We start from the raw sequence: 12005 nt of genomic DNA on the forward strand, positions 1-12005 counted from the left end.
ATTATTTATTTGTGGTCTTCTTGGGGTTTCTTTTTAAGCTGCTCTGGTGGGCAATTGGCTTTGTGAGACACCTGGGCAGCTACTTGGGGAAAGACTAATGGAGCAGAAAGATGCTGGAGGTGTGTGAGCGCCAAAGAGCGAGTTAATTTATAAATGCACATCATAATGAAAGGCAAGGAAGTGCAGAGATATAATGGAGCGTCTCAAACAAGTGCATTTTCTCTTGGTGTAAAATGAACTCAATGTAATGTTTTGTACTTTGTCACTGATACAAACCCCCCTCCTCTATGTAGTGCCAAGGGGTAACTAGCAATGTTTGCAAGTATCGTTCAGCCTTGATAGAAGGATTTCTCTTTGGTGTTAGAAACCCATTAAATATTAAACAGTAAACAGGATAAATATCAGTTTCCCTTTTTCAATCACAGGATGGGGTTTTTTTCATAAGGAAAAGTCATTTTTCCCAATATTTATTCACTAAAACCTTCCCACACAGTATGTGCCTTTTGAACAATAAGGTACTGGTACATGGGTATTTTTATTGTTAGCTGTAGATACATAGAGAATCCTAATTGAAAACATTGGAGTCTCATTCCATTTACCAGCAGGAGTGTATCATTTTTCTTTTAGTTTTTTTTAATACAGGGCCTTAATGCCTATTACAAAAATTCCAATGCATCTTTGGAGGTAGCAGCTAATTATATTTCTCCAAGTTCTATATCTGGAGTTTTAGATGTGGTAAAGGCAATTACTTTTTTTTTCTCATTTAGCATAACAATCTCCCAAAGCTTTATTGGAATTCCAGCAAGTCCTGCTGCTGCAATCACAGCCCGGGCTGGAAAGAGAAGGAAGTTGGGGGCAAGGTGGGTGCTAACTCAGCTCTCCCAGCACTTGCCTTGTTAGTATTCTGTCCCCACCCGGATGCTCTAATTGTTTGCTGAATGACTGGTGCTTTTTGCCTCAATAACTTTGCTTGGTAGGTCATTCGGCACATTCATTATGGTGGCACCCGTCAGCACGGCTGTAGTTAAGGGTCTGTCAGCATTTTACAGGGGTTTATAACGTGGTCGTAAATGTTTGCACAGGGCTGAAACTTGGCCCCTGGTTTTCTCATGCAGAAACGTCACAGGCTGGTTCAGCCCCTTTGTTACAATGTCACCTTGGTCTGGCAACGTCCTCACAACTGGGAGGCGTCTAAGCATCTTTCAGCACTTTGGCCCATTAGCCCTTTATTTTATACATGTGGATTCACAGATTCCAAGGCCAGAAGGGACCATTGTGATCAACTAGGCTGACCTCCTGTAGAGCCCAGGCCAGAGACCTGCCCCAGAACATTCCCAGAGCAGAGCTTCAGAAAAACACCCAACTTTGATTTCAAAAGTGTCAGTGATGGAGAATCCACTGTGATCTCTGGTGAATTGTTCCAGTGGTTAATTACTCTGTTAACAATGTAGCCTTATTTCCAGTCTGAATTTGTCTCCCTTCAGCTTCCAGCCACTGGGTTGTGTTAGACCTGTCTTTACTAGATTGAAGAGCCCGAGTTTAAATACTTGTTCCCCATGTAGGTGCTTATAGGCTGCAATCAAAACACACCCCTTAACCATCTCTTTGTTAAGCTAAATAGATTGAGCTCTTTGAGTCTGTCACTGTAAGGCACGTTTTCTAATCCTTTAATCATTGTCGTGAATACTGTCCAAAATTATCAACATCCTGCTGGAATTGTGGACACTAGAATGGGACGTGGAATTCCAGCAGCTGTCACACCAGTGCCACATACAGAGGTAAAATAACCTCTCTGCCCCTTCTCAAGATTCCCCTATTTCTGCATCCCAGGATTGCCTTAGCCCTGTTGGCCACAGTGTCGCACTAGGAACTCAAGTTCAGCTGATTATCCACCATAGCCCCCAAATCTTTTTCACTCACTGCTTCCCAGGATAGAGTCCCCCATCGTGTAAGTATGCCCAACATTCTTTGTTCCTAGATGTACACGTTTACATTTATACACATTAAAACACATTATTTGCTTGTGCCCAGCATACCAAGTGATCCAGATTGCTCTGAATCAGTGTCCTCTCCTCTTCATTATTTACCACTCCCCCAACTTCTGCATCATCTGCAAACTTTATCAACACTATTACTTTTGTCAACTAAATTTGCAATCTCATAAAAAAAAATATCAAGTTAGTTTGACAGGATCTATTTTCCATAAAGCCAAGTTGAGTTGCATTAATTACATTATCCTCCTTCAATTCTTTATTGGAAGTCCCAGTCAGCCACTCCATTATCTTGCCTGGGATCGAAGTCAGACTAACAGGCGTTATAATTAACTGAGTCGTCCTGTTTACCCTTTTTAAATATTGGCACATTCGCTTTCTTCCAGTCTTCTGGAACTTCCCTGGTATTCCAACATTAACAGTCCAGCAAGCTCCTCAGCCAGCTCTTTCAAAACTCTTGAATGTAAGTTCTCTGGACCTGCTAATTCAAAAATATCTAACTTTAGTAATTGCTGTTTAAAATGCTCCTGAAATGCTAATGAATGGAATGAGTGTTATCATATGATATAACTACATTATCTGTTCCCCCTCCAGAACAGAAATATTTATTGAATATTTTTTCTGCATTATTATTGATAATTCTACATTTACTTCTAGTAATGGACAACTACCATTGTTAGAATTTTTTTGTTCCTAATATACTTTAAAAACTCCTTATTATCCTTAACTCTACTGACCATAGATTTCTCCAGGTGTCCCTTTGCCTTCCTTATCAATTTTCTACAATTCCTAGCTTCTGATTTAAGGTCACTACTATCAGCTTCCTCTTTCTTCCATTTGTTAGATTTTTTTTTATACCTGCCTTCACTTACCCTCTAAACCAGGTTGTGGTTTTTTTAATGAATACGGCATTGTTTCTTTTTAGGTATCTAATAAAGTGTTCTTAAACAATTCCCAATTATTCACATGTTTCTGATTAAATTCTTTCTCCAAGCTAATTTGGTTCATAATTGTTTTCAGCTTTGTGAAACTGGCCATTTTAAAGCACCAAGTACACATGTATTACTAATCTGAATTATATTATTTTTGCACATTATAAATATGATCAAATCACGATCACTTGTACCTAAGTTACTCTTAAAGAGGAACTGATCACAGAATTAAAAATTATCTGTCAAGATGAGGTCTAATACAGAATTCCCTGTGTTGGATGCAACACTTTTTGAGTTAGGAAATTGTCATCTATAATATTTAGACATTAAAGTATGTTTTAGGGCTGGCAGCATGAGACCTCCGGCATGTCACTGAAATTGAAATCCCCCAGGATCAAGCAGCATTTTTTCTGACCCATTGTAGATAGGTGCGTAAGAAGCTGGTCATCCTGTTCCCTAGTGTAATTTGGGAGGCTGTAGCAGACACCGACTAGTGCCCTGTCTTGTGCTTTATCTGTTAGGACCTTGATCCATAAGCATTCAACAAGATCATTTTCTGCTGAGTTATCGGTGACTTGGAAACAGGCAATGCCATTTTTTGACATAGACTGGCACTCCCTCTCCCATTTTACCCATTCAATCTTTCCTCAATAGATTGTAACCATTGATTTTAACATTTCAGTTATGTGAATCATTCCACCAGTTCAGTAACGCCAACTAGATCAAATGTATGCCCATAAATGAGCGATTCCAATCCCTCTTGTTACCCAGGCTCCTAGCTTTGGTGTATAAGCAATTAACAAATTTCTTCTCTGCATGTTCTTTGGTTCCTTGATTAATTTTATTCTCAACATCTCAATTTCGTGCTGAGTGCTCAGATCGTCCCTCTTTTTACCCTCCCCTGTTATTAGTGCAATGCCCTCCTGACTGCTCTAGGCACCTGTTCCCAAGGGGATTGGTCCCCATTCTGTTGAGGTGGACACCATCCACCCTGTACAGCCCCCTATCTGCATAGAAAGGGGACCGATGTTCCACAAAACCCAAACCCTCCACCTTACACCACTTACCTCGCCAGCGGTTCACTTCCAGAATCTCCTGCCTTCTGTCTGCCTTTGTTCACGGGTCAGGAAGGATCTCTCAGAAGGTCGCTTTGTCATTCTTCTTCTCAGCACACTTCTGAGTTCCCTGATGTCATCTACTGTCTGTGAGATATCCCGTGACGGTGTCACTAGTGCTGATATGAGTCATCGCTGATGGATCCTTTCCTGTTGACTTCAAAGCCCATCCAGTCTTAGTGACTGCACATGACTTGACTGTGGGAAGGCAGAACACACTTCTCTTGACCTCCTGTATTAGCCCCCAGATTAAATGCTGTAGATGGGGCTGAGCCAAACCTTTGGACCAGACACCCCTGGACTGCAGCTTAGAATGCTGATTAAATACTCCAAACTCTTTAAAGTAGCTTTAGAAGAAGTTTTTTTTTTTTTTTTGCCCAGTGCCAGGCAGGCTGCCAGGCAATCCTGAATGGAATCCATAGGGAATCCATTCTCCCCTGCTAGGATTAGATCGGTGAGGCCATTAAATCCAAGATAACAGCTCTGTCCCCCCCAGCTCTCAGCAGACTGTTCACATGGCCTCACCCAATCTTCTTCAGCTATTAGAATGTGAGACTGCTGGAAGTTCTCCTTTGGTCCCTCATCACCCTCTCCCTCCCCTAGCTAGAACTGTTAGGCTAAATAGCAGGTAACAGTTCTGCTCCATGTTGTGGCTCTCGGTGGCGGGTCTCCACAACACTGCTGGCACCTCAGGCTCCTGTGGAAGGTTCTGCGAGGTGTAATGATGCACCCCTGGTCAGGCTCTGGTCCACCACTGCAAGAGAATTTGGGCTGCAGCACAGCGCACCCCCAGGTTAGCAGCAGGGGTAGGGCCTTGTCTTAGTCTGACAGGCTGGTAGAAAGGTTGGGACCCACCTGCTTGGCAAACTCAGTTGTGTAGTAGCTATTGATGGAGCTTGGCTTATATTTTGAATAAATGGCACAATGAAAGTACCCTTCAAAGTTCTGTCCTGTCACAGCTTCATTTGCTTGTTCTCTGGCTTATTGGAAACCTGCTCTGCCCAGTACAAGCTGCGCTGTATAAAGTGCACAACCAGCCCATGCACCTGAATCCCCTAGGTTGAGTAGTGGCTCTGTAATGCAGGCTCATGCTCAGCCATCGCTGTTGAGAATAGACAAGGCAAACAAAGCAAAGCCATCTCACCTGTGAACGATTTATCTAGTCATGGCCAGGGGATTGCAGCCAGTTCTGTTCCGTTTCATCTGCTGGTGGCATAAAGCTGGATAGTGGCGTTTCAGCTACATGGCAATTTCCTGAATCCTTGAGAACCTGAATCCTGCTAGTATATGTGTCCTTCTGACCATTACTGATAAAGACTTCCAAAGCAGGATCGAAGTGCCTGGAGAGAATCCGCTTGGTGGATCATTCTTGAGTCCAAATAGCCCCACTAAACTCTCCAAAACATTTTTGTCCGTTTGCCAGAGTTAACTGGTGTGGGCAGCATAGGTGTCAGCTCAGTTACTGAGAATGCATGTCCAGTCCCTGCCTGTGAGCAACTGAAGCCCCCGCCCTGCCCGGTCACTGCTCCTAATATTATGTTATTGCTCCATTTAAGTAACTAGTGATTCCCCCATTGCTTTTTGGGCATGGTCTATTTTGAGCTGTAGGTGTACGTATATGTTGGTTAAAAGGCCTCTGCTAACTTGAATTTCTAAACGTTGTTTTGTTTTTCAGTCAGTTTTCTGATATGCCGCAGCTGAACAGTGTATTCTGGGACTGCTTTCTAAACGTACAAGGGATTTCTCACGTCCCTGCTAGGGTTTAAGTGGGCCTTTGGGCACCATGCTCCAGCACTAACTTCCTGCCCGTTGTTTTTTAATGACCATACTGACTCTGGTCCATCTCTGAAGAATGGACTTGGGGTGCAGACTGGAAACCGAGAAGCCACCTGCTGCATCCTCTGACCAGAATTAGACCTGTTTCCTGATGCCTGCCCTATCCGTTATGTTATCATTCCCTCTCTTGGATTTCTTTTGTCTCTTCCCTTATGTGAGAGCCTGTCAAGTGGAGTTTGAGTGCATCTAGTTGTGGTGATCTTCTAAGCCGGAAATCAGGTGGCATCATGTCACATGCACCCAGCCTCTGATTCAATGTGGTTCCACACCCAGGAGCCACATCAAGGGAGGCTTTGTGCTTACCCCGGAGATGGCGTGGGAAGGCTGGTGCTCCGGGGTCATGGCAGGCCTGAGGCCGCAGCTCAGGGTGACTTCCAAGTAGACCTGGTTGGGAATCTTCCAACAAAATGCTTTTTCATCAGAAAATGCAGATTGGGCAAAACCGAAACTTTTCACAGAAACGTATTGGTTTGACAAAACAGGGATGTGGGAGGCCAGAGGGACCCAGGTTTTCCTCCCAGCCTAGTCTGAGTCAGAGCAGGGACATGACACCAGAGTAACCACAGCCCAGCTGAGTTGCCCTGACTGCTGGGCTATTGGCTGTTCTGCAATGGATTGAGGTGTGGGGGCAGAGAGAGAGAGAGAGAGCCCACCCACACACCCCAACACACACTCTTTCATTGCAACGAGGAACAAAACATGTTTCAACATTTCGATGTTTTTCACAAAATGAAAATCTTGTTTCCTGGCCAGTGCAATGGCCAAGCGTGTCCCCCTCTCTCCCCCCCCCCCCCCATGGCCTTGCATGAGGCTGCCAAGCAACCCCAGAGCTGGCTGAGTTTAAGCATTGTGGCAGGATGATGAGTTGGCTGAGACATGACATTGTGACAGGACAATGTTTGTGGTTTTCATCCCTGGTCACTTTGGGAGGCTGAAAGGTCCAAACTTCTCTTGCCCTCCCTTCCTGTCTTTGTCCCCCGTCAGGTTTGTCCAGGTTCTCTCCCCAGCTCCCCGCTGTGGGCCCAGGCGGCACACAGGAGGGCTGGGCACTCGCCTGCTTTGCTGGATGACATGCTGGGCATGGGCTGTCTGTGTATGTGACTTTGCCAGCAACCAACCTCAAACTTTTCAGTGTCCTGCAAGTTCATGTGCCTGGCCCGTGGCAGCCAATAGGAAAGGCCTGAAGAGGTCGACAGACCTGGAAAATGCCTCCCCAGCTACATTTCCTTGCATCACAGCAGTTAACAGAGTAACCATTAATTTTCATTAAACTGAGCTTTGTAGCAATGTATTTAATACTTTCCTCAGGTGTTGTCTTTAAGATCTCTCTCTCTCACACCCATGTTCGTACACATACACACACACACACACAGAGTGCAGTGGGGGCTGCAGGACAGGGCAGCAGGATTGGTCACGGCAAAGGCCCACTATTATTTTATTATTGACCAGAAGCCTCCCCAGCACGCTGGCTTGTGCATTTAGTCCAGCGATAAAAGAGCTCTCAGCTGCTGCCCTGCGGAACGGTGTCGTCCCTGAACTCCACGGTCAAGCAGAGCCGCCCGTGGGCCTCCTGTGATCACAGAGCCCTGCTCCGGAAAATGAGACCCGAGAGCAGCTCCCTCCGCCCTGCCCTACAGCCCACCCCCGCCGGGTGCCCCGCTCCCCTCAGAGCTGTGACAGGGAGTGGTGGCAGCCGCTCACCCCCTGGGTCAGAGCTGTCAGTGCACACGCACAGGCCGCAGCAGCGAGACGCTCCACTGCTGAGGAACCTGCGAGAAATTAAATTCTCCACTTGGCTGGTCCGGGTGACTCGGCTTTGCTCCGCCGACTTGTTCCTTCATTATTTTTTTGGCCGATAACTGACTGCAAGCTTGTCTTGTCTGTTTAATGCCAGCTCGACGGCTCCATGAGAGGAAGAGGCTTGACGGTCTCAGCTACAGCGCGCTGGAGCACTAGCCCCACTTCACTGATTTACAGACAGGAGGGGAAATCCTCCAGGTGCCGCCCGGCTAAAAATCCAGCCTTGGGTTTGTTTTCACAGCGGAATCGGCCTCTCCTACCCCCTCCAGTGCCCCTCTCCTCCCGCCTCTGCTGCGCCGTGTGGAGTGAGAACCTGGGACTCAGCGAAGGCAGGGCTTCCCGGACTCTCTCCTCAATCCCTTTCAGGGCCTGAGTTTGGGCAGGGCTAGGGAGACTGTCCGGAGGATTCTCCAGTAACCCCTCGGAGTGGGGCAAAGGGCTTGGCCATGAGCGTAGCTGCTCTCTGTGTACGGCCGTTCTCTTGATTCATATTTGTAATGGACTTTGCATTGGGGGGAAGAAAGCCCTGCTGTGCGTGCGGCTACTCCCTGGCGATTGGCATGTGTCCTGCCCGTGTCCCAGCTCTCACCTCAGCGCTGAGCAGCACAAAGGCACACGCAGAGCCCCCGGGGATCCTGATTCCACAGGTGCTCAGTCACAGGCATAGTGTAATCTATGCCTCGTTCCCCCCGCCTGCTGTCCTTACTCTCATCTGGCTGGGGCTAGGCCTCCCCCCGGGACGAGTAATGCACTCAGGTGCCCGTCTAGGGCAGACGAGAGACCCAGAGACCTGAGTGTCACCCCCGTATGGAAAGTATTAACCCTTGGAAGGGACCTGTGTGCACTGCAGAGCCCTGGGGGAGCGGAGCAATTGCCCAGCACGACCCTGTGTGATCTCTGTCGGAGCGAAGCCACCTGGACACAGCAGCTCCATCTGCCAGACACTTTTTTCAGAGGTTACATCCCCTTCCACGGGGCAACAGCAGGCAGCCCCAGCTCCCAGAGCACTTAGCAGCAGCAACAGTCGGAGCCTGCAAACAGCTCCCAGGGCAGCGGGGCAGCACCATCCGCTACGTCTGGCAGGGACGGGGCAGCAGCGTGCCGTTTATGGCCAGGCCCAGCAGCAGGTCACTGCAGACAGTGAGCAGGGAATTCCCCCCTTCCAGCACGAGGGGTGGCAGGCCAAAGCAAATGGTCTGGCGGGCTGGCTGAGACTCCTGGGCAGCCCATCCCTTTCCCCCCTGGTGTTTGGAGCCCCTCGACGTGGTGGCCCTGTGCAAGTGCACTGATTGCACACTGGTTAGTCTGTCCTCGCTGGGGACAGCCATCTCTCCACTCCCTCCTCTTCCTAAATTACACGGCTTTGCTCCCACTAGCCCTGAGCGAGGTCCCTACCGCTGTGTGTGCACTGCCGGCTGTGACTGCATGAGCCTTTGTGACATGTAGGGAGCAGAGGGCTGGCTCCCTGAGCCCCTGGATTAAGTTGATGGAACAGAAGGTTGCATTTTTCCTGCAGCTGCCTTAATTTCCTGGTTCCTTATAAGCTCCTGCTGCTTCCAGTACCACACAGAAATGCCCACTGCCTTGTAAGTCACCTCCCTGTCGTCTCATCACATCTGCTGGTTTCAGGATTATTTCCCCCCCACATGGACAATGGAGACATCCTGCTGAAAACAGGATCTTGCCATATTTACACCCCCCAATGGGCTGAAACAATCCAAGATTTTGGGAGGTACCTGAACCGGAGATGGAAATTTGGGGCCTGGTTCTGACCTTGAATCAAAATCACAGGCCTACTGTGGAGCTGGCTCCAGTCACTCCAACCCACCCCTAAGTAGTTTGTTTGTAGATGGGGAGCGGGATCCCAGTTCTGCCCCACCCTAATTAATACACCCTCACTTGCAAACTGAACACCAGCAATTGGTGAAATGGAGACACACCTGCTAGGTGCTGTTTGCTCCTTGCCCAGAAAACCCGGTGTGCCTTTTGTTTAATTAAGAGCAAGTGGGATGTCTAAAGACGGGATTTTCTCCTTCTTTCCAGTGATAAATTAACCTCCTCTTTGCTACGGAGGACAGGCAAACACTTAAGAGCAATGTGCCTACTGCTGCTTGGCTCTTGCTTGCTTGGGGGGTGGGGAGAGAATAAAATAGATCAGCCGCAGCCCCTTGCGTTGCCTTTGGGGGCAATGAATTGAGTGACTGTCGATAATGATGATGAATGGGGATGATTATGACTGAAACTTGGACCTAGAGACTAAAATTTGAGGCCCTATTCATGGAATAACCCTTCCCCTGCTGTGCTATTTGGTGGCATTTACAATGTAGCCAGCAGCGCTGGGGGTTTCCAGGCAAACCCCTGCAAAGAAGGAGGCGTTCTGACTCCTCTTCTACGTACGCCAGCATTCAAAGGATCAAAGAGCTCTTGTCTCCATTCCAAAGCCACCCTCCCCACGCCCAGCTGACAGGAAGTCCTTCTGCAGAACAGGTGAGACCATAGTTAAGCACAGGCAGACTGGGCACACACTGGTGTGAGCATGCGCCTGCACTCCACATAAGCATGCCAGTGCATCTGTGAACCCACAAGGACAGAGACACTATGGTACCAACCTGCAGTAGGATCCTAGAGACCTGAGTTCAAGTGATCTGCTACTTCTGTCTCTTGCTGCCTCGCTTAGACAATGGAGTGCTGTAGAAGAAGCAGGATGAGCCCCATTACGCACGATGCAGCGTGCACGGACTCTCAGCAGTAACCCTTGTAGCAGATTAAGGAATAGCATTGATAGGAGAATCCTAGCTGTGCATTGCCTGGGAAGAATGGCGACCGCAGACTGTAAACTCTAGATATTCAAGCACACGGAAATAATAATCATCACCAGAAATGTGCACATGCCTAGCCAGAGACCTCTCCGCACTCTGTACTGGAGCGTCCTTGGTGGTGTTATTTGAGCTTGGCAGATGAGGAAACTAAGACTGAGAAATATTAGATTTCTGCAAATGACCCCCCCATGGACAGGGCTGCTGCTTGTCTCAGCCCAGTGACCCCAGGGGAACCTGCAGGCGTTCAGGGCCCCCTTTCAGGATTTGGGCTAAGGGGGGGGGATCATTTCTTACCTTTGCCAGTCTGGTTCACCACTAAAAAAACCCCTCCTTCCATTTCCAGAGATGCTGGGGGTTAGGGGAGATGAGGTGGGGGCAGGAATTGCCAGGTGCTCTGTTTCACAATGGGAAATGCTTCCATTTTAGGGCTGTCCTCCTTCCCAGTGCTGCCATCTGAGGCGGAAGTGTTAAGAATGTGAATGAATAGCCCCAAAGTCACCCAAACCCACTAGTGAACTGGAGATGCTCCTGGCACATAACTGGGGGGTGTTCAATCGCACAGACGTGTTCCCATAAACGCACACACACATCTCCCCTCTGATGGGGCAATGTGCTGTGTATTCATTTCTTTAACCTCTGAAGCAAGCTGCCCAGTCCGGCCTTCTTGCAGCACCCTAGTGTGTGAAGCTGCAATTGCCAGGTAGGTTGGAAAGAGAAGCACAGAGTCAGCTAACTTCTCTTGGTTCCCTTCGGCCAGTTTTCTGAGCCGTTACTCGGAGGGGCAGGGGCTCCACGGGGATGGGGTGTGCTGTGGCTATTGGCCACGGGAGGGCTGCTCATTTTATTTTGAAACTAGCCCTGATAATCAAGAGCAGGTTTAGCTAAACTGTATCAGACAAATACTGCCCTGGAACAGCAGCGTCTGAACGTGAGCTAGCTGGCCTTGCTACACTCTGCTCCAATGACCAGGGCCAACGAGAGTGGGGGGAAGCCGGTACAAATTATCGTCGGCCCTGTTTAGCCGGTCCACCCTTGCTAAGGGGCCTGAAAATTTTTTTTCACCGGGGCCCAAACCCGCTCTCGGCAGCCCTGCCAATGACAGCAAGGGAATGGATCAGAATAAGTAGACCCAACTCCTCCTCCTCGAGTGTACGGCCCCCTAGTCTGACGCGTGGCTAAGCAAAGCTCCTAGGCTGTTTGCAGGCCAAGGAGCAGTGAGCACCATGCCCAGGTTCCCTTCCTAATGCTCCAGACGATCTGGGCACCTCTGAAATGATTTGTGTTGTACAATGAGGCATTGGTGGCATTCGGTCTCAGTTGGGTTCTGACTGACCAAAGTCAGGCAATCTCAGTCACCGTGGCATGTCCTCTCCTCAGTCAGTGGATGGCTCATCCGGGAGGCCTGCCAGCAGCCTGCCAGTTAGCATGCTGGTATTCCAGCCACAGCGTTGGCTAGCTTCTAACAGCACAAACAGCAGCACCTCACCTGAGCAAAGCCGGCTGACGCAAGCT

The sequence above is a fragment of the Terrapene carolina genome, unplaced genomic scaffold (genome assembly GCF_002925995.2).
Source record: "Terrapene carolina triunguis isolate 2854851 unplaced genomic scaffold, T_m_triunguis-2.0 Scaffold238, whole genome shotgun sequence".
Classification (NCBI taxonomy): Eukaryota; Metazoa; Chordata; order Testudines; family Emydidae; genus Terrapene; species Terrapene triunguis.